Source organism: Phocoena phocoena, chromosome 10 (genome assembly GCF_963924675.1).
Source record: "Phocoena phocoena chromosome 10, mPhoPho1.1, whole genome shotgun sequence".
In the NCBI taxonomy this organism is placed as follows: Eukaryota; Metazoa; Chordata; class Mammalia; order Artiodactyla; family Phocoenidae; genus Phocoena; species Phocoena phocoena.
Genome location: NC_089228.1, coordinates 14,700,555 through 14,725,533, shown reverse-complemented (window position 1 = coordinate 14,725,533; position 24,979 = coordinate 14,700,555). Strand labels below are relative to the sequence as shown.

The 24,979-nt window shown below is 35.3% G+C and overlaps 1 protein-coding gene across 1 annotated transcript in view; it reads left to right on the top strand.

The window, feature by feature from the left end:
- The window catches only part of CNTN6 (contactin 6), a 293,831-nt gene that overhangs the window by 10,430 nt on the left and 258,422 nt on the right, over positions 1-24,979 (top strand). Inside the window, exon 2 of the mRNA XM_065885736.1 lies at positions 11,950-11,954. The gene's annotated coding sequence lies outside the window, so the exon portion shown is untranslated. The remainder of the gene's footprint in view (positions 1-11,949; positions 11,955-24,979) is intronic.

Below are 24,979 nucleotides of genomic sequence, written 5' to 3'. Positions count from 1 at the left end.
ACATCGGGATGAATCTACGTGGTGGTGTTTTTTTTAACTGTAAAAGATGTATTTATTGATGCTGGCGGGAATATAAATTAGTACAATCACTTTGTAGAATTACAGATGAAGTTGTACACACTCTTTGAGCTTGTAATTCCACTCTGGCATATACCCTAGAGAAGTGTGCTGAAATGTATACTAAGAGACATGTTTAAGGATGTTCACACCAGTAATTTTTGGTAGTAGCAAAAATTGTAAACCAGCTGTCCATCAACAGGGACTAGAAATGGAAATTTTGGTATATCCAAATAATGGAATATTACACAGTGCTGAAACTAATATAAAGCATCACTCATTATTATGGATCAATTTCAAAATCAAAATGTGGGGTGAAAAAAGGCAAATTGTAGAATACATATGTTATGCTGCTATTTACATGAAAGTTGAAAGCATGTGAAAACTATACTATGTATTTTATTTAGGGGTGCAAACATATGTAAAAGATGTGAAAATTAAAGGCAATGATGATTCTTAAGGTCAGGTTATAGTAGTTACCTAGGCTGTGAGGGCAGGAGGGAGAGAAACACTGGTTGGTAATGTTTTATGTTTTTAAAGTGGAAGGTGAGTACATGGATATTTAAATTCCTTTTTGTATGTATTACATAGTATATCAAAAAATTTTCCATAAAAGATAAAAATGCATTTGGATAGATCACAACAAAGTTTTAAGAGCAAATAATAAAAGTGTTGCTTCTGCACGGGGTTCTCTGCTCCAAACTGCTGATCATATTTTTCCTTTCCCCTGAAGACCATGCTCAGGGCTGTTCAACCAAACTTGTGACCCCCATTGCCTCAGTGCTGGCCACCTCCCTCCTGCCCTTGTGAGGCCCTGAGTTCACGCCTCCTCCCCTGAGCTCCAGATGGGCCAGGTGGGTGCAGGTACAGTGTTTTTCTTCCACTCCTGCCTGGTGGGGCCTCTGCTCTTCTTGCTGTACTTGCTCTCCCTTGATAATTAGAGCTGAAGCTAATCATTTTCTCAAATTCATTGGCCATTAGTTAGAGTTGCCAGAGTTGGCAAATGAAAATACTAATGTAGGATTGCCTAAATTGTAAATTGCATAAATTGGAGTTTAGATAAACAACAAATAATGTTTTAGCATAATTATGGCCCAAATTATTTGTTATTTATCTGAAATTCAAGTTTAATTGGGTATCCTATATTGTACCTGGCAGTCATACATTTGTTCCTTTACTTCCGGGAATCATCTGTCCAAAATTTTTGCTGATTTTTAAAATAGGAGTGGTAGTTTTATTTTTCACCTCACAGACTGACTTGGGAAGAGGTTTTTTTTTTTTTTTTTTAAATACTAAGAATATTAATCTGTTTTGCTGTCATGTCTGGCAAATGCCTTTCATTATGAAAAGACACTGGTTCCAGTCTTCTAAATTTTACATCTTTGTGTAACTAATCTGTCATTATGGTTTCTGTCTTTGGTGTCAGGATGAGAAAGGTCTCTCCCTGCTAAGATTATAGAAATTAGGGTGAATAAGTTTATAAAGGCTCAGACTGCACAAGCAGCAACAAATACAATACACAGGTCAAACATCGATTTAATGTTTCATATGAGTTTATACAGTATTTTCTGTGAATTAAACTTATTGTAACCCTGTGGAAGGAGCACTTGTCCTGTGTTTCAGAAATTTTCAACAACATTTGGAAAGAAGATGTGTCAACCGGAAGTATTCTGTCAAGATAATTACTTGGGGAAATTTATATAGAAAGTGTTACTTTCAGTAAACAGGCTTTCTTGGAAATGACAGTAGGACTTTGGCAAAGAGCTTAGACTCTTCCTCATCTTTGGGTCCTTTCCATTCATTACAAACACTTTTCTTTGTTATGAAAACTTCCAAATATATACAAAAAAGCAGAGACTAGCATAGTGAATTCCTATGGAACCCTCACTGAGCTCCAAAAAAAACTACTGGCAAATCTCAATTCTTCCACCCATCCCTCTAGTCCTCTGATCATATTTTGAAACAAATTCAGACATTAAATCTTATCATCCATAAATATTTTCATATATATCTCTAAAAGATAAAGACATTGAAAAACACCTAACCAGAAAACCACATCACAACCAAAGAATATTAACAACCATCCCTTAATATAGGGATTATAATGTAGAATTCAGACAACATTCAAATCTCCCTGATTATGTCTCAGATCAAGATCCAATTAAGACCACATATTGGCTTCTCTCTTTGTTTATATTTTTTAATTTTTTTGTTTTTTTTCTGATAGTTGATTTTTTAATTTAAATTTTATTATTATTTTTTATATAGCAGGTTCTTATCAGTTATCTATTTTATACATATTAGTGTATATTTGTCAATCCCAACCTCGCAATTCATCCCACCACCACCCCTTGCCCCCGGTTTCTCCCCTTGGTGTCGTTAAGGTTGTTTTCTACATCTGTGTCTCTATTTCTTTGTTGCAAACTGCTTCATCCATACCATTTACCTAAATTCCACATACATGTGTTAATATAGGATATTTGCTTTTCTCTTTCTGACTTACTTCACTCTGTATGGCAGTCTCTAGGTCCAACCGCATCTCTATAAATGACCCAATTTTGTTCCTTTTAATGGCTGAGTAATATTCCATTGTATGTATGTACCACATCTTCTTTATCCATTCGTCTGTCGATGGGCATTTAGGTTGCTTCCATGACCTGGCTATTGTAAATAGTGCTGCAATGAACATTGGGGTGCATGTGTCTTTTTGAATTATGTTTTCCTCTGGGTATATGCCCAGTAGTGAGATTGCTGGGTCATATTGTGATTCTATTTTTAGTTTTTTAAGGAACCTCCATACTGTTTTCCATAGGGGCTGTATCAATTTACATTCCCACCAACAGTGCAAAAGGGTTCTCCACACCCTCTCCAGAATTTGTTGTTTGTAGATTTTCTGAAGATGCCCATTCTAACCAGTGTGAGGTGATACCTCATTGTAGTTTTTATTTGCATTTCTTTAATAATTAATGATGTTGAGCAGCTTTTCATGTGTCTCTTGGCCATCTGTATGTCTTCTTTGGAGAAATGTCTATTTAGGTCTTCTGCCCAGTTTTTAATTGGGTTGTTTGTTTTTTTTAATATTGAGCTGCATGAGCTGTTTATATAGTTTGAAAATTAATCCTCTGTTAATTTTTTGCAGACATTTTCTCCAATTCTGAGGGATGTCTTTTCATTTTGTTTATAGTTTCCTTTGCTGTGCAAAACTTTTAAGTTTCATTAAGTCTCATTTGTTTATTTTTGTTTTTATTTCCATTACTCTAGGAGGTGGGTGAAGAAAGATCTTGCTGTGATTTATGTCTAAGAGTGTTCTTCCTATCTTTTCCTCTAAGAGTTTTATAGTGTCCATTCTTACATTTAGGGTTTTAATCCATTTTGAGTTTATTTTTGTGTATGGTGTTAGGGAGTGTTCTAATTTCATTCTTGTACATGTAGCTGTCCAGTTCGCCCAGCACCATTTATTGAAGAGACTGTCTTTTCTCCATTGTATATCCTTGCTTCCTTTGTCATAGATTAGTTGACCATAGGTGCGTGGGTTTACCTCTGGGCTTTCTATCCTGTTCCATTGATCTATATTTCTGTTTTTGTGCCAGTACCATATTGTCTTGATTACTGTAGCTTTGTAGTATAGTCTGAACTCAGGGGGTCTGATTCCTCCAGCTCCATTCTTTTCCCTCAAGATTTCTTTGGCAATTCAGGATCTTTTGTGTCTCCATACAAATTTTAAGATTTTTTGTTCTAGTTCAGTAAAAACTGCCATTGGTTATTTGATAGGGATTGCACTGAATCTGTAGATTGCTTTGGGTACTAGAGTCATTTTCACAATATTGATTCTTCCCATCCAAGAATATGGTATATCTCTCCATCTGTTTGTGTCATCTTTGACTTCTTTCATCAGTGTCTTTTAGTTTTCTGAGTACAGGTCATTTACCTCCTTAGGTAGGTTTATTCCTATGTATTTTATTCTTTTTCTTGCAATGGTGAATGGGATTGTTGCCTTAATTTCTCTTTCTGATCCTTCATTGTTAATGTATAGGAATGTAAGAGATTTCTGTGCATTGATTTTGTATCCTGAAACTTTACCAAATTCTTTGATTAGCACTACTAATTTTCTGGTGGCATCTTTAGGATTATCTATGTATAGTATCATGTCATCTGCAAACAGAGGCACTTTTACTTCTTCTTTTCCAATTTGTATCCCTTTTATTTCTTTTTCTTCTCTGACTGCCATGGCCAGCTCTTCCAAAACTATGTTCAATAATAGTGGTGAGAGTGGACATCCTTTTCTTCTTCCTGATCTTAGAGGAAATGTGTTCAGTTTTTCACTATTGAGGACGATGTTGCCTGTGGGTTTTTCGTAGATAGCCTTTATTATGTTGAGCAGCTTCCCTCTATACCCACTTTCTGGAGACTTATTATCAGAAATGGATGTTGAATTTTGTCAAAAGCTTTTTCTGCATCTATTGAGGTGATCATACGGTTTTTATTCTTCAGTTTGTTAATATGGTGTATCACATTGATTGATTTGTGTATATTGAAGAATCCTTGCATCCCTGGGATAAATCCCACTTGATCATGGTGTATGATCCTTTTAATGTGTTGTTGGATTCTGTTTGCTAGTATTTGTTGAGGGTTTTTGCATCTATATTTATCAGTGATATTGGTCTCTAATTTTATTTGTAGTATTTGTCTGGTTTTGGTATCAGGGTGATAGTGGCCTTGTAGAATGAGTTTGGGAGTGTGCTTTCCTCTGAAATTTTTTGGAAGAGTTTGAGAAGGATGGGTGTTGGCTCTTCTCTAAAGGTTTGACAGAATTCACCTGTGAAGCCATCTGGGCCTGGACTTCTGTTTGCTGGAAGATTTTTAATCACATTTCAATTTCATGACTTGTGATTGGTCTGTTCATAGTTTTTATTTCTTACTGATTCAGTCTTGGAAGGTTATACCTTTCTAAGTATTTGTCCATTTCTTCCAGGTTGTCCATTTTATTGGCATAGAGTTGTTTGTAGTAGTCTCTTATGATGCATTGTATATCTGCCATGTCCGCTGTAATTTCTCACTTTTCATTTCTAATTTTATTGATTTGAGTGTTCACCCTCTTTTTCTTGATCAGTCTGGCTAAAGGTTTATCAATTTTGTTTATCTTCTCAGAGAACCAGCTTTTAGTTTTAATGATCTTTGCTATTGTTTTCTTTGATTCTATTTTATTTATTCTGCTCTAATCTTTACAATTTCTTTCCTTCTAGTAACTTTGGGTTTTGTTCTTCTTTCTCTAGTTCCTTTAGGTGTGAGGTTAGATTGTTTATTTGAGATTTTTCTTGTTTCTTGAGGTAGGATTGTATTGCTATAAACTTCCCTCTTAGAACTGCTTTTGCTGCATCCCATAGGTTTTGGATTGTCGTGTTTTTGTTGTCATTTGTCTCTAGTTATTTTTTGATTTCCTCTTTGATTTCTTCAGTGATCTCTTGGTTATTTAGTAACATACTGTTTAGCCTCCATGTGTTTGTGTTTTTTACATTTTCTTCCCTGTATTGATTTCTAATCTCATAGCGTGGTGGTCAGAAAAGATACTTGATATGATTTCAATTTTCTTCCATTTACCAAGTATTGATTTGCAACCCAAGATGTAATCTGTCCTGGAGAATGCCTTGTGTGCACTTGAGAAGAAAGTGTAATCTGCTGTTTTTGGATGGAATGTCCTATAAATATCAAGTAAATCTATCTGGTCTATTGTGTCATTTAAAGCTTGTGCTTCCTTATTTATTTTCTGTCTGGATGATGTGTCCATTGGTGTAAGTGAGATGTTAAAGTCCCTCACTACTATTGTGTTATTGTCGATTTCCTCTTTTATAGGTGTTAGCATTTGCCTTATGTATTGAGGTGTTCCTATGTTGGGTACATATATATATATATATTTATAATTGCTAAATCTTCTTCTTGGATTGATCCCTTGATCATTATGTAGTGTCCTTCCTTGTCTCTTGTAACATTCTTTACTTTAAAGTCTATTTTATCTGATATGGGTATTGCTACTCCAGCTTTCTTTTGATTTCCATTTGCATGGAATATCTTTTTCCATCCCCTCATTTTCAGTCTGTATGTGTCCCTAGGTCTGAACTGGGTCTCTTGTAGATAGCATATATACAGGTCTCGTTTTTGTATCCATTCTGCGAGCCTCTGTCTTTTGACTGGAGCATTTAATCCAATCACATTTAAGGTAATTATCAATATGTATGTTCCTATTACCATTTTCTCGATTGTTTTGGGTTTGCTTTGGTAGGTCCTTTTCTTCTCTTGTGTTTCCTGCCTAGAGAAGTTCCTTTAGCATTTGTTGTAGAGCTGGTTTGGTGGTGCTGAATTCTCTTAGCTTTTGCTTGTCTGTAAAGCTTTTCATTTCTCTGTCGAATCTGAATAAGATCCTTGCCCTGCAGAGTAATCTTGGCTGTAGGTTCTTCCCTTTCATCACTTTAAATATAACATGCCACTCTCTTCTGGCTTGTAGTGTTTCTGCTGAGAAATTAGCTGTTAACCTTATAGGAGTTCCCTTATATGTTATTTGTCATTCTTCTCTTGTTGCTTTTAACAATTTTTCTTCGTCTTTAATTTTTGTCAATTTGACTACTATGTGTCTTGGTGTGTTTCTCCTTGGATTTATCCTGCCTGGGACTTCTGCACTTCCTGCACTTGCATGGCTATTTCCTTTCCCTTGTTAGGGAAGTTTTCAACTATAATCTCTTCAAATATTTTCTCGGGTCCTTTCTCTCTCTCTTCTCCTTCTGGGACCCCTATAATGTGAATGTTGGTGCATTTAATGTTGTCCCAGAGGTGTTTTAGGCTGTCTTCATTTCTTTTCATTCTTTTTTTCTTTATTCTGTTCCATGACAGTGAATTCCACCATTCTGTCTTCCAGGTCACTTATCCGTTCTTCTGCCTCAGTTATTCTGCTATAGATTCCTTCTAGTGTATTTTTCATTTCAGTTTTTGTACTGTTCATCTCTGTTTGTTTGTTCTTTAATTCTTCTAGGTGCTTGTTCTTTAATTCTTCTAGGTCTTTGTTAAACATTTCTTGCATCTTCTCGATCTTTGCCACCATTCTTTTTCCAAGGTCCTGGATCATCTTCACTATCACTATTCTGAGTTCTTTTTCTGGAAGGTTGACTATCTCCACTTCATTTAGTCTTTTTTTTGGGGGGGGTTATCTTGTTCCTTCATCTGGTACATAGTCCTCTGCCTTTTCATTTTGTCTATCTTTCTGTGAATGTGGTTTTCGTTCCACAGGCTGCAGAATTGTAATTCTTCTTTCTTCTGCTGTCTGCCCTGTGGTGGATGAGGCTATCTAAGAGGCTTGTGGGAAGGGCTGGTGATGGGCAGAGCTGGGTGTTGCTCTGGTGGGCAGTCCTCAGTAAAACTTTAATCTGTTTGTCTGATGATGGGTGGGGCTAAGTTCCCTCCTTGTTGGCTGTTTGGTCTGAGGTGACCCAGCACTGAATCCTAGAGCACTGAAGCCTAGAGCCTAGGGGCTAATGGTGCACTCCAGGAGGGCTCACGCCAAGGAGTACTTCCCTGAACATCTATTGCCAGTGTCCTTGTCCCCGCGGTGAGCCACAGCTGCCCCCCACCTCTGCAGGAGACCCTCCAACACTAGCAGGTAAGGCTGGTTCAGTCTCCTATGGGGTCCCTGCTCCTTCCCCCTGGGTCCTGATGCACACATTACTTTGTGTGTATGCTCCAAGAGTGGAATCTCTCATTCCCCCAGTCCTATCAAAGTCCTATAAGCAAATCCTTCTAGCCTTCAAAGTCTGATTATCTGGGAACTCCTTGTCCCATTGCAGGACCCCCAGGATGGGAAGCCTGACGTGGGGCTCAGAACCACGTGGGTGGACTTCTGTGGTATAATTGTTCTCCAGTTTGTGAGTCTCCCACCCAGTGGTTATGGGATTTGATTTTATTGTGATTGCGCTCCTCGTACTATCTCATTGTAGCTTCTCCTTTGTCTTTGGATGTGGGGTAAGCTTTTTGGTGAGTTCCAGTGTCCTGTTGATGATTGTTCAGCAGTTAGTTGTGATTCTAGTGCTCTTGCAAGAGGGAGTGACCACACGTCCTTCTACTCTGCCATCTTGAACAAATCTTATGTGTTCTGTTTTGTAACTGGTTTTCATTAATTAACATATTGTGAACATTTTAAGTATCATAAATATTCTTCTAAACTTGAAGGACATTCTACCAGATGTGTATGCCATAATTTTACTCAAACCAATAACCTATCATTAGATATTTAGCTTTTTCTAACTATTTACTACTTATAAAAATATGATGATGTATATATATCTTTGTACCTGGATCTTTTACACGTGTCTCTGATTATTCATTAAACATAAATTTTAGTATTACAATTTCAATGTCATATGACACACTATAGTACATTATTTTGAAGATGTCAATGTGTTTATTAGTAAATTGTGCTTTCGGAAGACAATTCCCTTTGTATTTCCAGGCAGATGAATTCCCATTGCCCACATATTTGTAAACACTACATGTTATTGGTGTAAATGCTCTTTTGATTGAATTGGAAAAACAAATGCACAAATAAAATCTATTTCAATATTTCTCTAACTCACATTTTTTCAAAAATACAGGCTGAATATTCCATGGGTGTTTGAACCAGTTGTATCTCTGCCTTTTGTTAAGGTCAGCCCATATTCTTTGTCCGTTTTTTCCATTCAGACTTTTTTCTTATGCTCAAGAAATTCATCATATAAGGAGATAACCCTTAATTTTCATACATACATACCTCAAACTTTTTTCAAATTTTATAATATATTTACCTTATTGCATTTTAAGTGTGAAACCTTGTAAAATGTATGAAATACTATCTGAACCTCCGTTTCCATATGTTCACAGTGGAGCCAATGATACCTGGCCTGGATTCCACAAATTTAGAGAAATTGAAATGAGTTAGTATTCCCAAATGTACTTTTATAACTATTGTTATCAGTCTTATTAAAATTAAATCACTATTTGACCTAGCTTGTTCATCAGATCACAAACAAGTCTAAATTAATAAGTTTGAAGTCTACTAAGGATAGGAACTATATTTCCAAGTTTTTAGGTCTAGTACCTAGCACAGTGTCTGGCATGTGGTGGGTGCTCAATAAATGCTTGCTTAATGAACGTAGATTCTAAATATACTAGAGAAACATAAATTCAAATACATCTGTGTTCATTCCAAGTATGCTATTAGAATGCCATCTAAATCTAATGGTGTAAAAAATAGCACATATTAAAATGATAATTAATGTTAAACTTAAATTTATGTCTCTGCCCTTGGCAACCTCAGTAATCCTCTCCATGATGAAGCAATCAGGAAATTTAAGTCATTATTTATTACATCACTACAAATTGTATTTGTCTTGTCTTTGGATCTGATGTATATTGTGGGCTTGACAGGGATTTGGCATAAAAGAGTGACTCAGAAGTGCATAGAGGTAATAGGAAATAGATTTGAGGGTAAAACTTGTAAACATCTCTAGATTCATAAGCAATTTATAAATTACAGAGAGAGTATATATGAGCTTTGTAATAATTTCTTATCTCAAAATTATATGAGATACATAAATTTCTTCTCCAAATGCAGAGTAGAAGAATTTCTTTTTTGTGTGTTAACCTGCATTTAACTTAGTATAACTTGTTATGTTCACATGTGATCCTATCTTAATTTGGAGGAAAATAATGAAGTATTTGGCTTGGCCAAACAGCATTTTAGGAATAGTTTTGTGTGTGATATAGACCCAAATATATTCACACTTTGTTTGGCATATTGAATGATAAAGATAAACGCTATCAAACAAACATGTTTTACTTGTAGTTTAGAATCACGATATTCATAAATCAGGTTATGCCACAATAACAAACAATCCCTAAATCTTTTTTTTTTGACAAGAGGTCTTGCTCATTTTATTCAATGATGTATATTCAGTAGATGTCTACTTTAAACAGAGACAACACAGACACAAACAAGAAATCAAATATCATTGTATGCATGTTACTGAGTGCTCTCTTCACTTGTTTTTTTTTTTGTTTTGCAGCTTTTTAAAAGATATAATTTACATATAATGTTATGTAAGTTTAAGGTACACAACATAAGGATTTGATATGTGTATAGTGACAATCCTCAATGTACAATGGTTCAGCTTACAATTTTGTGACTTTACAATGGAGCAAAAGTGATATACATTCAGTAGAAATTGTACTTTGAATTTTGATCTTTTCCTGGGCTAACATATGCGGTATAATCTCTCTTGATGCTGGGCAACAGCAATGAGCTGCAGTTCCCTGTCTACCAGGTAATCACAGAGTAAACAAGTGATACATTTATATCCATTCCATTTTTTCACTTTTAGTATAGTATTCAATAAATTACATGAATCAATACTTTATTATAAAAAGAGGCTTTGTGTTGGATGATTGTGCCCAACTATAGCCTAATCTAAGTGTTCTGAGCATGTTTAAGGTAGGCTAAGCTAAGCTATGATGTTTGATAAATTAGGTGTATTAAATGTATTTTGACTTACAATATTTTCAACTTATGATGGGTTTATCAGGATGTAACCCCATTGGAAGTTGACGAAGGTCTGTACAGTGTGAAATGATTACCACAGTAAGGTTAGTTAACACATCCATCACCTCACACAGTTATCTTTTTTTTTATGGTGAGAACTTTTGAGATCTACTCTCTTAGAAACTTTCAAATATACTATACAATATTGTTAATTATAGTCACTATGCATGCATTACATCCCCAGCACTTATTCATCGTATATCTGAAGGTTTGTACTCTTGGACCATCTTTACCCACTTCCCCCATATCCACCCATTTCCCCCATATCCATCAACCTCTGGCAACCACCAGTGTGTTCTGTTTCTATGAGTTTGTTTTTTTTAGATTCCCCATGTAAGTAAGATTATACAGTATTTATCTTTCTATATCTGGCTTAGTTCACTTAGCATAATGTCCTCAAAGTTCATCCATATTGTCATAAATGGCAGGATTTCTTTCTTTTTTATGGATAAAAAATATTTTAACATATATATTCTAATATATATATATATATGTATATAGTTATATTCTCTTTATCCATTTATCTGTCGATGGACACTTAGGTTGTCATAAGTGCAGCTATATCTTCAAGACATTGATTTCATTTCTTTCAGATATATACCCAGAAGTGGAATAACTGGCTGGATCATATAGTAGTTCTTAATTTTTTAAGAATCCTCCACACTGCTCTCAATAGTAATTGTAACAATATATAATCTCACCAACAGTGCACAAGGGAAACAACCTCTAAATCTTAGGAGTTTGAACCAACCAAGATTTCTCTGGGTGCATTTCTGAGGAAACTATCCTCCATGAGAAAGCTCAATGTTACAATTTCATATGAACATGTGCTTCCACAATTTCAGAAAAGAGAATTCTAGTGTACTGCAGTGGCGTTTAAATGCTTCCACTCAGAAGTGATACATAAACTTACATTCACACTTCACTGGCTAAAGCAAATCACTCAAGAGAGTGAAGAAGTGAAATTGCTTGTGTACCTTACAAGAGGAGGATGAGAAATATTGCTGAGTGACAATAATATCTACCACTTTGAGTTTTGTAACAAAAAATATTTTACTTGTACCTTTTGCCGATGAATAAATTTACTTCATTTGTGTCAAGCAGTCGTACTCTCTTTTGTTTTACTGAGATTCATTTTCACTCTTTGTACCTATTAAGGAGTAATACATATCAACATTTTTGTCTGCTATACATTAAGCAGTCACCTCGTTCATAGCATTTTCATTCATTGATTCATTCATTCAGTAACTATTTATTATCTATTCCACATGTCCAAGACTCTGTTTGGAGTATTAGGGCTTAGAGAAACATATCTTGTACTCATGAATCTTACAGCATTTTGAGGAGATATATTTGAATTAAATTACCACATAAAGTAGAACCTGTGCTAAGTGCCCAGGAGAACAGCTCCATGGTGCCATAAGAAGACAATATGACATAAGAAAAGCCAGTGAAGACTTCCATGGGGGAGTGCTGACTAGGTGCTGACTAGTTGGATGTGAGGGGAGATGTTCATACAGAAGGAAGAGCAGATGAGCAGAGGGGGCACAGCAGGAATGAGAAACTGAAGAAGGCAAGATTCAGTTCCATGTGGACCAGAGGTCCAGGTGCCCAGAGGAAGCTAGAGAAATAGATGAGAACTTGACCAAGGGTTTTGCAGCTCCTACAAAAATAGAGGAGCTATTGAGGACTACTGGGAATGAAATAATACCACCAGAATTAGGCACTAAAGTAATTCTCCTGTCTACAATGTGGGAAAATTCATTTTTCACTATTCAAATATTTAGCATCAGGATGATATGGAAATCAAGATGGAATGGCATAGGGAACAGAGAAAATAACCACCTATTTAGAGTTTCCTCTCATTTGATAACAAAGCAAAACCTGTTTTGAATTTCACAAATCCTGCAATTTTGTTGTTTTTTCCTTATGTTGACTTTTTCACACAACAGTCATTTGAAAGATTTGAAAAAAATAGTAAAAGAACAGTTTATTAATTTTTAAAGTATAGGTCCAAAATGGAAAGTTTGGAAAGTATATAAAATAATAATATAGAAAAATAAAATCACAAATAGTATATTCTTCCAAAAATTACTCCTAAATATTTCCCTAAACTTTTATGTTTTAAGGATAACAAAACTTCTAATATTTCCACTCTAAGCTAAAATTTTATTAAAAATATACAGAGATGTAAGATTCTCACTGTGGTAGATAATCTCCAAAGATAGTCACCAATAAGCCCTCCACTCCCCGTATATATGTACCCACCCTCTCTTCAAGAAGTGATGTCTGTTTCTTTCCCCTTGATTCTGTTCTGGACTCATAACTTGTTTTGACCAAAAGTGGAAGTGAAACTATGGCAATTCTTGGTCCCTAAGAGGCCAAGCTATTTCTACTTTCATTTTCTTGGAACCCAAACAGCAGGCATTAAGGAAGTTCTCATTTCTGCTGAAGGAAGAGGTCCGTAGAGTCCCTATAGACACACTACACAAAGAGAGAGGCTGCTTGGAGGGAAACACAGGCTCCCCAGCTAAGAGTCTGTGCCAAGGCAGGAAAGAGGGTTTCTTGGATCTCCAGTCCAGTTCTGATATGAGTGACCCCAGGAGACACTACATAGATCCAAAGAACTATCCAGTGAACCCACAGGACTTGGAGAAATAATAAATTGTTGTTTTAACCACCAATTTTTGTGGTGGTTTGTTAGGGAGCATTCAATAAATGAAACAATCACAATCACTTGGTCAATTTTTAGAAGAAAAAGAAAATGCTGCATTTTTCAGCAGCAGACCCCTAAAACTTGCATTTTTCACACTGCAGACCCCTTGTTTATGCATCCCTATGAAAAATATACCAAGGCTCGCATGGCACAAGGCTGTCTCTAAAAGTTGTGTATGCTTAATTTTGGATTTCCAAGTCCTTATAATTATAAACTGCTAAATCAGACTAAGGAAGTTTAAAAAATAGACACAAAAAAATCTGTTAGATTCATTTTCACTTCAACGTGTATTATATGCGCAGAGTTGGTTAGAATTTGAACCAAGACCAAAATATAAGACTTATGTGCTGGATTTGGCCTTTGATGAGAAAAAAGATAAAGAGTAAAGCAGGTTCACAGGTACCCATATACTTAGAGTCAAGAATATATATGACTTCTCTTCATTGTTGTAAACCTTTGTAAATTTCTTAAGTGATTTTTTTTTTAATATACTGTGGTCTTAAGTGCTATTTTAATATGAAGTTATAATTATTTTTGGCTAGAAGCCTATCCAATAGATGTCATACATTTCTCTGGGCTCATGGTTAACCAGAACAATTCAGAGATGAATATGTAACCAAAGATATTTATATATTTTTTAAGCATAACTTTATTGTTACAATGAGTGTCACCATGTGGATTTTTCTTTTGTAGCATAATAATTTTGTTTTATTAACATACATCCTTCTGGTCACTAATGATAATAATAATAAAACAACATTGAAATTCTCAAGTGTTGTAATATTAGTAGATAAAAGAAACTCAGTTGACCTGGTTGAGAAACAAATACTTTTCATGTAAAAGCCAGAGAAATGACCACCAAATATGTTACATGGTTTAAAATGATAATTTTTGCATATCTATTTCCCTAAAAGTTCCATTGTTCATTTGAGGACTAAATGTTAAATTGATTCAATTCTCTCTATAATTATGAGATGACTGCATATTTATTCATAGCAAATTCAAGTACATTCATTTGCAGTTGCCATTCATGGAGATCTCAAAAATGCCACTTTTTGTTGTGTATATTGTGAGAGGGCAAAATAAATAACCTCTCCTCTTAAAATTAGATTGCTTGGGCTTCCCTGGTGCCGCAGTGGTTGAGAGTCTGCCTGCCGATGCAGGGGACACGGGTTCGTGCCCCGGTCTGGGAAGATCCCACATGCCGCGGAGCGGCTGGGCCCGTGAGCCAGGGCCGCTGAGCCTGCGCGTCTGGAGCCTGTGCTCCGCAACGGGAGAGGCCACAACAGTGAGAGGCCTGCGTACCACACACAAAAAAAATAATAATAAATAAAAAAATAAAATTAGATTGCTTTTTAAATGTGTCATCAATCATACGTTAGACTCTAAAAGATCAAAATGAAATGGTTCAGAATTTTAAATTTTCCAGGGTGATAAATGCTGAGTAAGTTAACAATGTTTGACCATACTTCCCGGTGTGTTTGAGAATTTCTGAAGATGATACGCTTCTCTGTTCTATTACCTTTCACTTTTTATGTTAGGTGCTAATGTGTGTAATTAGCAGGGTTCAAACCTGGAGTTGGGACACCCCCCCCCCACCAAAGACAGATAAATATCTATAAGAGGTGTGGCCCAGCCACATCAGAATACTATGAAATGCACAAGGAATTAGATGAACTGCAAGGAGTTTACTGAAAGAAGTTAACTGTAACCTGGGTCACGGGTTGCAAAATGAGCCATACAAGGCTATTTAAGAGTGCAACTAGAACCGCAAAATCCACCTCCATCTGAAGGGTTTAAACTTGGAGACTTCAGTTATTATAGTAAATATAATTACAATTTTCAGTGTGTCTCATGTGTGTTATGCAGAAAATTATCCAAGGCATAGTTAGCTCCTAGCACCTGTTCTCAATTTTATGCCGCCCAAAAGTTTTAACTGATTTGAGGTTGGTAAACACCTTAGAGGATAAATGTCTTTTAACACGAAAATGTTTTAGAATGAAATATAGAGATAATGATATAAATCAAACCCATGGTATTAATACTCTTGATTTCAGTTTAGGGTAAGTTTTTGCTCATTAGTACCACTTCTGTGCATTGATGTATAAAGGGCCTGTAATAATTAAAACTCTGAGGATCCCCTGCACAACTAAGACGTATGTTTATACTTTTAAGTTTGTAATCAAATAACTGATTTTAAACATATCAGTTTAAGTTGAACAATATATAAAAAGTAACTAATTTAAAACATTTTGAAATGTTGAAAAGAAAGTTAAGATTTACTATTTTATGAGGGTAATATAAAACATTTAAATACTTAGATTTTCCTTGTTAAGGTCCTTATGTTGATTGGTTAGACCTTTGAGACCCTTAAGAGAACAAAATACTTAAATTTTATAATTACCATGTAAAGTATTTGAGGACATTATAATAAACTAAGTTATCAATGGCCCTTATTGTTTAAGTAAGTTTAGTCTACTCAACTTGAAATAATTGAACATTAATAATGGCAAAAGTAAAGAGATTTTTCTTATTTTACTAAGATTATATAAAGAATATAAATTAAGCCTATGATTTTAAGAGAAACACAGCATTTACATTTGAAACTCTAATAAATTGGATGTTAATTTATGGTCTGCAATGAGCACTGAGACCCTGAATTCTACGGAGATAAGGGGACTTGCCCAAGACTGTAGAGCAAACACTGAGACACAGATTTTAACATGCAACTCCAGTGGCTGTGGTTTCTATATTCATTCTCAAAGGAAAAAGTTAGCTTTTTGTAGGTTTGTGCAAAATTTTCGAGTAAAATAATCTAATGCTCTGAAATACTCTGTAATCTTTTATTGCTAATTTTCTGGTTTAAAACCTACCAAAGCCAAAAGAAAATAGAACATACAGTACTTTTTTTTTTTTTGCGGAACGAGGGCCTCTCACTGTTGTGGCCTCTCCCATTGCAGAGCACAGGCTCTGGATGCGCAGGCTCAGCGGCCATGGCTCACGGGCCCAGCCACACCACGGCATGTGGGATCTTCCCGGACCGGGGCACGAACCCGTGTCCCCTGCATCGGCAGGCGGACTCTCAACCACTGAGCCACCAAGGAAGCCCAGTATATTTTTAAATAGTCAAAATAGTGTAAATAAGATATTATCTACCGTCATTTTTCTCTTCCCAGTTTAAGAAATAAGTTCATCTTTGTGGCTATGATTTTTAACTCTAAGTAGCCAGCAGTTGTTCTGCTGCTGTTGACTTTCTAAAATGGTATAGTTATTTTGAGCCTGTATTCACACTGTATTCTTATTTAGAATACATAATAATTCATTTTACATTATTTATTGCCTCTGAACAGACTTGAAAAGATTTGAGTAATAACTTTTAAAAATGATATTTTGTTTTCATTCTCCTCTCTTTACCAGTTTTGATGCTGATCCTCTAAGGTAAATCTAAATGGAAAGCAAATAGACCCATATTTCTATTTATATGCACATATAGGCTTTGTATTTGTATACAGTTTTTTGAAAAAGGAATTACAAACAGATTCCAGTTTTTTCAGTGCCTTCTCTTGTTCTGTTCTTTAATTGTAATTTTTAAATGTTTAGTTATTTTTATATATTTCTTCTCTATAAATGTCTCCTATAGCTGTTTTCACTGGGTAGGTCAATTTTAACCTATCTATGGATGGTGTTTTCAAATTGTTGTCTAGTGTTGGAGCACTTACTTGTCAGCTGTTGTGTTACATTTGAATATTTCCCATGGCTAAAATTGTGCTAGACCTGTGTCCTTCTTAAGGAAAAGTGCTTTATGTTTTCTAATCTGATATTTACACCACAGACATTCAAAAAGCAGTGAACCAAGTCTTATGAAAGAGACAGAAGAATCACCATTTAAAATATTGGTGTCAGAGAAACAGAATTGCTTTTTGATTTACATTATGTAAATATTCACTCATTAAAAGATTGACTTTAAATCAGATCCAACTTTGCTAAACAATAGAAAAACCATAGAAGAAACTTTTTTTTAATTTAAGAAACCACATAAAGCAGGTATAACATCATGGGGAAAGTAGATACTTTCTATATCATTGTCAAAAACCAAACATTGCTTCTTGATTTAGGACACCATAGACTCATGTAGAGGTTTGAGTGGCTGAAAGAAATCAATACCATCCATTATTCCTTAGATGGTGGACTCCACACATATTCTAGCCTCTGAACATTTCTAAAAGTCTCTCTCAAAGTTGGTAAATTTGGAAAAAAATAAATTCCTTTTATAGATGAATCCTGCAGGAAGGTGATATATTTTATAATGACTCCGTTAAGATTTTCACTTAATATTCAGCAGCCCTGAAGATTTCTATCTTGTACTCTAAATCAGTATTTCAGGGAAAAAATGATGAGCAGATTGACAGTGTTGTCAGGACTGTGATTGAGATGAAGCTGCAATTGTGAATGATGTGAAATACAAGTCCTCCTGGGTCCTGACCCAACCTGTACCTGGTTTTACAACCTCTGCTTTGTCCTTCAGTTGTAAGAAGATCTAAGATTCTTAGTCTAGTGACAGAAACTGCCTTTCCTTTTGGTCCATCAGAAGGGGTAGTAGTGAAGAATTCAAGTTGGGAGTCAGGCACATCTGGATTTGAATACTGGTCAGCTGAGACACTTACTAGCTGGTTGAACTGAGATATACTTTTTGACAACTCTAGCGTCAGTTTTCTCACTTGTATAACTTGGAAATAACATCTCTCATGATTGTTTGGAGAATTAATTGATATAAATGAATCTAAAAGTCTTAGCACAATGCCTGATGTAATTACTCGGTGAATTTCAAGTAATATAGTATCATTAGATTCACTATGAGTAAAGAAATAACGTAGATGGTATAGGAATAGTGGTAGACCCCCGAGGACATACAGCGACCCTGTATGGTGTTTGGCTGATCTCTACTACAAAAGCAAGATATTTAGTTCAAATTAGTATTAATCACAACAGTAATAGCTACCCACTTTATATAGTCCCAAGCACTTTCCTAAGTTCTTTTCTTAGACTAACACAGTTAATTCTCATAAAAACCCTAAGAAGAAGTGATATCATTCCACATTTTACATATAAGTAAATTGAGATCCAGAAAGGTAAGTTGCTCAAAGTCAAAGAGCCATTCAATAAAGGAGCCAGAATTCAAAACCAAGCAATCTTTTGCCAAAATCAATGTGTTCTACCACCATACTCTCCATTCCCAAACTGAAAATCAAGGCACCCCAGAGCACCACAGTGAATTCACAGAGGCATCACGGGATGTAATTAAATGTTCCAGAGCAACACATTGATGCTCGACACCTGTCAGCTACTGCATGGACTATTACTTTGAGGTCGTTTTGCTCCAACATTTTATCACACTACTTGCTTTCAATATCGTGTCATTGTTGGAGCTGAGCTTCCAGTGGTTGTGATTTACAAAAACCAAATGCTGCGTGAAAATCAGTGTTGAATAGGAAATAAGGCTGGGCACTCTTATTTCAAGGGTTGAGAAGTTGTGCTCTGCCTAACAGGAGCATATGTGCCATAAGTAAAAGTGGTTATTTAAGAAGAAAATAAAAATATTATCTTTTCTATCATTGCAGGCATACCTCAGAGATACTAAGGTTTGATTCCAGAACACAATAAAGCAAAAATTGCAATAAAGTGAGTCACATAAACTTTTTGGTTTCCCAATGCATATAAAAGTGATGTTTATACTATACCGCAGTCTATTAAATTTGCAATAGCATTATATCTAAAAATGTCTATACTTTAATTAAAAATAGCTTGTTGCTAAAAAGCGCTAACCATCATCTGAGCCTTCAGCAAGTCATAGTAGTAATATCAAAGATTACTGATCACAGATCACCATGACAAATGTAGTAATAATTTAAAAGTTTGAAATATTGCAAGAATTACTACCAAAACCTGACACAGAGACATGAAATGAGCAAATACTGTTGGAAAAATGGCACCAATAGACTTGCTTGAGGCAGGGCTGCCACAAACGTCAGTTTGTAAAAATCATAGTATCTGAAGTGCCATAAAGGAAAGCACAATAAAACAAGGTACGCCTGGATATGCATATTATTTTTCAAACAGCCCCTAGGTTGTTAAAACATAAGTTGTTTGAATCAAACTGCTTTATACATGCAACTGTTCAGTGTTTATTTTGGCCTAGGGATGCCAGGAGAAAATTACTGAGACACTGAGAACAACAGGATGAGAAAAAGTTGTGGATTTTCTGCACTTCACTGTTCAGTTCCTCAGGGAACACTCTATCAGTTTAATTAAACCTTAATGCACCTATAATTTCTCAGGTACTTAGAAATTCCTTTCTCAAAGAGCTCACAGCAAAATAGGGAAAATAGACCCAAAGATTCATAGGAGAGTGCAATGTTAAGTGTTGGAGGGACCAGATCCTCCTAGGCAGGTTACATAAAGATTCAGAAAGTCCATGACATTGAGAAATGCAAGGGAATTTTATTGGGTGGAAAAGCAATCATAAGCAATTTCCAAGAAGAGATGAATGAACAAAAGAGGTTAAAATGTATAGCACTTATAGAATAATGGGCATGGTAATATTGAGCATTCACTGATCACATTATTACTTATTAAATACTTGTTAGGTACTAGGCAATACAATAGCCACTGAGTTGTGAAGATGAAAGTCAGAGTGCCTTTCCTCACGCTCTGATATCTCATGGGGTTACTGACAGGAAAACTGAGTTCAGGCGAGTGGTAGAAAATGAGATTAGAAGGGAAAGATAGGGATGGAAATACTATATTGCCTTTAACTCCTGAAGAGGCAAGGAACTTTTAGAATAATAAATACACAGTCTAATTACTTTGGATTAACTAGTAGCCAAATGCGTTCACAAATATTGATATTATTCAAATCAGCTTCATTTTACTGAAAAAAGATGCTGGATTTTTATACCCTCCTGGTGAATAAATGAGAGGCATGTGTATATTTTTCCAGAATCATGACTTATTCAGTTTATGGTCTAATTATTGATTCAGAAGATAAATAACAAATTATCATATGAAAAATGTGAGGCTGGGAGTAATTATGCAATAAAGTATATTGCTCAATATGTGAACAACTTCATTATAAGTTCTAGGAAAAGGAATGATTTCTGAAGAAACATAACATGAAAAAATATTAAGAATTAAATTAAGAGATAAATAAAACATTCGTAGGATGTACTATTCAAATTCAGTAAACAAATTCAGTGACAGTCACAATGAGACTATTGAATCTGTATAGCCCTGTCTTTCCTAGGGGATTGACTCAGGTGGTTAAGATGCAGTAATAACTCTCCTGTGTCATCTAGTTAATCCTAGATACCACTCTAGTGTTAACTGGAGACCTCTATTTAGCTGCAGACTGTCTCAGGTTGCACATAGAAATTCATGTATAATTACACAGAATGGCATCATGTTACTAAAACATATTAGTTAAAAGTCCTCACCTACCCAGTGGGTTAGGAGAATCATCTTTCTAAAATATCTCTCCATGACTCTGGTATGGGCACACAGCTAGAACAATCCTGTTCCCACATATGGTCACTATTCAATTATAGGTCATTCCGATAGAGATTTGCATGTTTACAGCTAGTCACTGTGATAGCAAAAGTACTACAGAATTCAAAAGAGAAAGAGATGATTTCCAGCTGGAAAAATAGAGATGTCTTCAAGAAGGTGGTGGCATACAATCCATGTATTAGAGAACAGACTTTTCAGTTATGTATGGTTCCATGAGTATCTACAATTCCAGTCACAGACTTCTCCAGGACAGGAAGGTAAAAAGAGAGAGAGAGCGAGAGAGAGAGAGAGAAAAGAGGAATGATTGTAAAGGCAAGATGACTGGTAGCATTAATTGAAGAGCTCTTTATTTGTGTTCACTCACCAGTGTGAGCATCTTTTCTCTTTAGCCATTGTATAACTTCAGTTTAGGTGTTTTTAGTTGCAGCTTTATTCATCCAATGAATCAAGCCTTGGAAATGTTGAAAGCTGAATTCCTGTGTGTGGCAGGAAGGAGGAGAGATATGAATAGAAGTAATGACACAATAACATCCTCTTCCTTCCTCCTTTATTAATGCAATTCAGCAAGTGGTTATTAAGCATCTCATATGTGGTAGGTCCTATCTGAAATTATGTAGATAGTAACTTACTAAAAGACAAAGTTCCTGTCTCACAGGTCTATAGGAACACAGGGATCTGTAAAGACTCACAATAAATGTAAAACGAAAAAGAACATAAATATAGACCAAGTAAATTGGTAGCTCAGAAGAGGTAAAAGATAATTGTTGAGATGTTGTGAAGAAGACTTCACAAAGGTGCTGTTTTTAGTCTCAGGATGTTGATAAAAGACATTTCTTTACCTGTACCCTCTCTAAAATGATTCACAAATAACGAGGACAACAAGAAACAGAAATCAAAATTCCATTGTCAATGAAACACAGAGACAAGTTATAATCTCAAAAACTACAAGAACACGAAGTGGAAGGATAAATGCAGAGAGAGAAAGCGTTATACCAAAATACTCTCAAAGGAAGATGACTGCAAGAAGTAAGTGAAATATCTTGTGGATTCCCCTCAAAGGACCAGGAACTGGAGTCACCTTATAGCTTGGAAGGTAGTGGCAGGGATGCTAAAACTGGAGTAGAAGGCTTATTTGAAAGGCTTTCATTTGGGCTCCCAGGTCATCACCTTCTCCAATCAGTGGACTGTCCCTCTCTGTCTGTCTGTCTGTTTGCCTCTCTCTCTCCCTCTCACTCACACACAAACAAAACCTATGGGAGATTGGAAAATATGTGCAGAGAAATTGAGTTACAGGATCTCCAGACATCCAGTCTTAAGACAGAAAAGAAAATAGCATCAGGCCTAAGATAGAAAACCGACTTTGGATGATCCTTCTGTGCAGAAATTGAAAGACCCGAAACATAGACTTAAAAATATCCATGTTTAGGAATTTTCCAATAAAAAACTGTCAGCCTTAATAACCTAAAAATGAAGAGCATCAGCCAACACACTACATCCATGAATACAGATATATGAATGAAGAGCTAGGGTTATGAACCATTTGAGGAAGCCCTCAGTATACAAGAGTAAAGCCTTCAACTAAATAATAACCACTAAAATGGCATTATAGAGAAACAAATAAGAAAACTTAAAAAAATCACTGATTTCTTCATATCAAGATTGTAAAAACTTGGGAAGGATAGTTTTGGAGTTTGGGATTGGCATGTACACACTGCTACATTTAAAATAGATAACCAACAAGGATCTACTGTATAGCACAGGGAATTCTTCTCAATACTCTGTAATAATCTCAATGGGAAAAGAATCTGAAAAACAATAGATGTATTTATATGTATAACTGAATCACTGTGCTGTACACCTGAAACTAAAACAAGATCGTTAACCAACTATACTCCAACATAAAATAAAAATTTTTTTAAATGATTTTACAAAAAATTACAAATAAAAACTTTTTCATCCACAAAAAAAGACATTAAAGAAATAAAAGGAAGAAAACAATACAGGAATTAGAAATCATTTTTGGAAGCTTACATTATGATAGCTAAAATCAAAACAATAATACTGATAACAAAAATTACATTCAGCACGGAGTTGTAAGATAAAGTTGAAGGAATTATCCAGAAAGGAAAGAAATAAAAATAATTTTATAGTAGTATAGTAGCAATAAAATAAGAAAGGTAGAGAATTAATCTATAAAGTATAATATCCTAGGGAACTTCTAAAACATAGACAAGAAAAAAGAAGGGGAAAATAATATAAAACATATTATCACAAAAATATCCCAGGTGTGAAATGTACTGAGAAGAATATTCTTGAGATATTAAAATATTTTATCTGATAGAGGTTTCAATGAAGAAAAGTGAGATTTGGCCAAAAATTGGATGCCAGGGTGAACACTGACTCCAAAACCAAGAGAGTAGGAACTTTAAAGTCCTGCTTTCACAAAAGTGAAAAGTAAGACCTTCTGAGTAAATGACTTGCCCATACGTTCACAATTCACTGATCCAAAAGTCCTCAGGTCCTTAATAATGTGTGTTTTCCATAATTTTTTGAACTCTAATTCTAATTTATTATTCTCCTCTCTTCTTTAGGTTATAGTCTGTGGACAGGTTGTAAATATGGGTAACATAATTGCTGAAAGAATGAATATTTATTCCCCACACCAATCCAATTCATATTGTTTTCCCCAATTCAAGTACTGGTCACTTGGCCTTTCATACAGTCATGTCTCTCTAATTCATAATTTAATGGAAATGATTTTGGCAAGTCCAAGAGACATCTGAGAGTTAAGTTTAGCATTTGTGTCATTGATGTTTTCTGCAGATTGATGACCTTTGTGTTATTAAGATGACTGCTTTCCAATTCCTCTATAGAAATTATCATTTTCCACTCTCCTTTTTCTTTTATTTACAAATGTAATCTCTGATCCATAAATTAGGAAGGTGGAAATGGTGTGTGGCTAGCTTTTCATATAATCATACATAAGGGGTCGAATTCACTGAGCCATCTCAAATATTTCCACCCACTTTTGGAAGAATTCTGAAAAGAAGTCAATGTGGCATAAGTGGAGGAGGGAACTGTTGGCAAGTGTGTCACAGGCTCTTTCAGGTTCCCTCTTCCAAATAACTGTAATATGAATTTTGAAGCTGAACTATTAGTAAAGTGATTATTTCAGTCCTGTTTAAGTCAGTAGATGTAGATCATAATATGACTATCATTTTATTTGTTTGTTGATGGTCTGATTTTAGGCCTTAGAACATTACTGTCTAGGCACATTTGAGAAAAAAGAAAAAGTAACATTAGAAAACCTCTGTGTGCGTGCGTGTGTGTGTGTGTGTGTGTGTGTGTCTGTGATAAAAAAAAATTGCAAAATCCAAGGACAGTGCTCCCTTGGTCCAGCTCAACTCTTAGAACAGCTTCAACTTAAAAAAGTCCATGATCATAATATTTATTTTTATATATCCAGATATTTATGCTATTTACTAAAAGTTCTGAGAAATAGTTCAACTGAGTTGTCTTATTACCAGGTTCGGAGGAAATGTTCTTTATAATTTTGAGGAAGTTTCATTCTATTCCTAGCTTTCTGAGTGTTTTTATTATGAAAGGGTGCTGGATTTTGTCAAATCCTTTTTTTGTGCATCAATTAAGATAAGCATTTTTTCTTCCTCTTTTTCTCCCTTCACTCTATTAGTGTGGTGTATTCCATTGCTTAATTTTTCTTATGTCAAACCATCCTTGCATCTCTGGGATAATTCTCAGTTGATAGTGACACATAATCCATCTAATGTGCTTCTGGGCCAGCAGTGATTTTGCACCCTAAATAGACATTTGAAAATATCAAGGTAGTATTGATTATCACATTGGAGGAGGGTGGTAGCAGCATCTGGTGTATGGAGGCCAGGATATTGCTAAACAGTCCACAATAGACAAAACAGCTGCCTTTCCTCTTACAACAAACCATTAGCCATCCCAAAGTGTCAATATTGCCCAACTTGAGAAACTCTAAATTACATCAACCCTAGTAACAT